A 4,366-nucleotide genomic window follows, 5' to 3' on the forward strand; every position below is an offset into this window, starting at 1 on the left:
CTGAGGTTTGGCAAAAAAGTGCTTCGTTGCTGCGATAAGTTGACCAATCGGCTTCACTTCCTGTTATTGCCTTGGAATGCCGAACCCGCCAACTGAACCGACCAATGGCGGGGCAGCTCTGTGGGGGGATGGGGAGCTGATCGCGTCCTTCCTTGCAGCCGATTGGTCGATCAGATGGGCCAACAAGTTAGATCCCAAAAGACAAAAAGTTTTCCCGTTGACTCCTTCGTACGTTAGCGTCGGTCTCTCCGGTGTGACGTCGTCCAGTAAACACAGCTGACTGGCTGTCATGTGACCATCAGCTCAATCAGAGCTTCAGTCACGTTCTTAAAGGACCAGACCGTTGTTTTATTGCATGTTTCAGACCATTGACTCTCACCTTTTTACAAAAACAGACGGAAGTGTTTTAGATGGTGGGAACAGTCGTTTCAAAAACGAATTTATTAACTTAAGAGAAAGTCTCGTCTCTCTTCAATGTCAAACATTAATAGTTTGAATTAATTCCCAATAAATTTGGTTCTTTGGCACAAAGAAATGCAGCGACGCGCCAAAAGAAGCTAAACGTGATCTTTGTTTCTCTGTGAACGTGATTACGTTTTTAATAAATGAACGCTTCGTATTCATCAGCTCACGAGCGATCTATAAATCAGTTTTTGAATCAATATTGTTCTCGTTACTCAGCTCTGATCATCTCAGCCTCACTCTGAACGTTAAAGAGATGAACTGGAGATGAAATCACACGAAGCAGCGGTTTGGTCCTTTAAAGAGTTCTACGACCTTCCTGTTGGATCAAAAAAGACCAAAGAGTAGAAAACCAGCATCTACACACTCTCATCCCCGACCGTCCATGAACGCACCGCGGTGCTCCTGACTGCTCTGTGTGGAAGATGGCAGCTCAGAGGTCAGAGGTCAGATGTAAACACAGTCCACCGTCTCAGTGTTCAGTCCATTGTGTCAACGGTTCAGAGTTTTATTCTGATGGAAAAATATAAATTCAGTCCTGAAGTTCAGACGCCGGACGTCTGAGAGCAGAAGTTCATCTGTAAACTGGGATTGTGACCTTTTGAAAAAAGGTTTTACCTCCTCGGTGTGTTTCTGAGCTTTCTCCAGACAGGAAGTTCATCAGCTGTTTGACATCCGTTACCCAGAACACCTTTCTCTCTGTGTGTCCATCCTGACCATAAAAACAACTAACAGCTGTTTTTAGAAAAAGACATTTTGGAGATAAAAACACTTTCGTTGGGAAAAGTTTCTCAAAGATGATGAAACCATCAAAGTCTGCTGATTGGAGGGTTCAAAGGTCAGCAGAGGCTCTCGTCTGATTGGTCGACAGGAAGAGAGGAAACGAGGCGGAAAAGAGTCCGACGACATCACGAGGAGTCGGGTTGTTAAAGGTCGTGAAATATTCAGGAGGTTTCACAGGAAGTTCAGCAGAATATTTAATAATCTGAACTTTTAATAGTGAAACACGGTGTTATGGTTAAATAATAATAATTGTATCATTATTATCTATACTAAATGTATTATTAATAATAACAATGTTGTCATGTTATTAATATTATTATTAAGGTTAACAATGATGTTAAAGGTTTGTTTGTAGAACATTCTGCCGTGTTTAAAGTTAAAGCTTTAATTGGGAGGAATGTGTGAAATGAAAACAATATAACTTATTGATCTGTTACTGAATATATTATATGAACTGTACTTTACAAACATATATATATGTATACATCTTATTTAATATGAGACTGTAAATAAAGCCTTAACAACAGATTTTATTCCCGTTAATCTTGAATATTCACAGATCTTTACAACCCTAACGAGGACTCTTCTTCTTCTCTATTTATATTAATAGTAGATCTCGACTGCTCGTCTTTAGAGTCAGTGGTGGAAGAGCAGCATGTTCAAGGAATAGAAGAAGAAGAAGAAGAAGAAGAAGAAGAAGAAGGAGAAGGAGAAGACGAAGAAGGAGAAGAAGAAGAAGCCCTCCCTCCATCTGTTTGCTCTTTTTCTTCATTGTTTCTAGGCAACAGCTGCTTGAACAAAAGCTTCCTCCTCCTCCTCCTGCTCCTCTTCCTCCTCCTCCTCCTCCTCCTCCTGTCTCTGGTTGTCCCTCTATGTGTCTTTGGGCTCCAGTTTGCAGGACATGTCAAACAGCAGGTTCTGGTTGTCGATCACCTGGAGCTGACGGACGTAGGCCTTTGTCTGCAGGTGAGAGGGGGACGTCTCTGTATCCATGGCTACCAGGTGACACAAGTACATCATCACATCATCACATCATTACATCATCACATCACCACATCATTACATCATCACATCATCAGTTAACACAGAGAGGACATGGCGTCTCCACCAGAGGGAGACAACATTCAACACAAGACCTTCACAATAAAAGCACCGTATCAGCAGGAAGTTCACAGAAATACTAACAACCTTTACTATTTATTACTCTCACCAAAGTACACAATACATGTCATAATATTATAACATGGTTTACTAAACATTCTAACTAAATATGAGATATTTATAATAAAGAAACGCTCTCCGTCCAGTCACAGAATGACGTCAAGCAGCAGGACTTCTTCTGTGGTGCTCCTCCAGCTCTGACTGTCTTAAATGTGGTATTTTGGTGAATTTTGATCAATTCTCTAGTGACAAATAAAAGTGTTAAATTTAGAAGTAAATCTGTGTAATGAATGAAATCACGTTTATGAGACGAGGAGGGCCATCGTGTGCTTCATCATGAAGTCCTTTATTTTAATTCATTCATATTTATTCGTGATTTATGACGAGAATTTGACTCCATGTTTTTATCTTTCAGATAATAAATACTACTTCTATTTGACCCCCCTGCCCTCTAATGCCGAATTCATCGCGCCGCCAGTCTCGCCGGGGACCATTTGTGTTCATTCGCGCGAATCGTGCCGGAGAGGGGGCGGGGCTTATCGCCCTGAAAGCCGTTCAACTGTCCGCCATTAACCATGAAAAAAATAAGCTGTATTTCTGCTTAGTACGTGTTGTGGAAGTCCCAGATATCCCGGGAAACTAAACGCGTCATGTCTGGTTCATAACATTGTTCAGAGGAGCTCCGTGGATTTTATCAAAGTGTGTTCACTGTGTCTATCAAGCCACAGGGCGCTGTTTACTACAGCTGTATCAACACTAAATAACCTGATCTGGCTGTGATTTAACGGCAATAAACCGACAAAAAGAGACTCTGAAATAACTTCGTAATGATGCCGATTTGTAGGCTACTTGTCTTCTCAATGGAGCTATGATGGATCGGTGCTAGGCTATGCTAACATAGTAGCAGCACCACCAACACTCAGAATCACGTCATGTAGACGTAAATACGGCAGCGTCTATTCATTGTTTGTACCATATGGTTTACACACACACATTTATACACATAGATCCCTCATATCTGTTGATATGAGGGATCGTAGAGCTCTGGGTGAACACAGAATGCTACAGGATTTATTTCCTGATTCAACAACGGCAGGAAGTCAGTGATGACAGGAGAAACATCTCAACGCTGATAGGCTATCGCGCCACAGCGTCACGCGAATATTTCGCCTAAGTTGAAAAATTTCAACTCACGCGTTTGGGGAGAATTTGCGAATTCGCGTCCATCGCAAAGTCGCGCCGCGCCAGTCTCATCGCGTCTGTGCATAGACTTTGTATGTAATCTACTCGCGCGAATAATTCGCGCCGCGTTTGGTGTGAACGCAGCATAAATGATGATGTTGTGTTAAGACATAGCAAGGAGGAGGAGCCAACTGAATGAAGTCCAGGATCAACCAATCAGAACGCAGCTTATTATAAACAGTGAAACATGAAAGAAAGAGTTTTACCGAGCTGGCTGCTCCTGTAGCGTCTGATGATCCTCACCATGTCTGCTACTTTATGCTGCAGGAGGAGGAGGAGGAGGAAACATGAGAGAGCAGGAGCAGAAAACAGGAAGTGAAACATGTTATAAATATTATGTATGTTATATATATTATATGAAGTGTATTTGGAATATTTCTCACTCATAGTTTGTTAAAAGCAGAAAACAATCGACTCACCATCTTCTCAAAGTTGACGAGTTCTCCGTGAAACGTCTTACAGCTCTCGTGAAGAAACGTCAGGTCTGATGGAGAGAAACAGGAAACGTGTCATCGGTTATTGTTGCAGTTCTATATTTCACCAGAGGAGGCGCCAGAGAGGGACGTTCTACATCAACAATTCTTTCTCTCTCCTTTTCACCATTTGATTCACTTCCATCTTCTCCTCCCTCCTCTTCCTCTGGTTACCATGGAGACAGAGAGCTTAAAGCTTCTCTCTCTCTCTCTCTCTCTCTCTCTCTCTCTCTCTCTCTCTCTCT

The 4,366-nt window shown here is 42.1% G+C and overlaps 1 long non-coding RNA gene across 1 annotated transcript; it reads right to left on the reverse strand.

The window, feature by feature from the left end:
* Positions 1-1,946: 1,946 nt before the first annotated feature.
* On the reverse strand, positions 1,947-4,220 carry LOC116379526 (uncharacterized). Its single transcript, XR_004212436.1, has 3 exons — positions 4,068-4,220; positions 3,855-3,909; positions 1,947-2,240 (listed from the first exon to the last, which is right to left on the reverse strand). It is a non-coding gene; the product is annotated as an uncharacterized LOC116379526 (long non-coding RNA).
* Positions 4,221-4,366: the final 146 nt, after the last annotated feature.

The sequence above is a fragment of the Anarrhichthys ocellatus genome, unplaced genomic scaffold, assembly GCF_004355925.1.
Source record: "Anarrhichthys ocellatus isolate YVR2014 unplaced genomic scaffold, GSC_Weel_1.0 scaffold4500, whole genome shotgun sequence".
NCBI lineage: Eukaryota > Metazoa > Chordata > Actinopteri > Perciformes > Anarhichadidae > Anarrhichthys > Anarrhichthys ocellatus.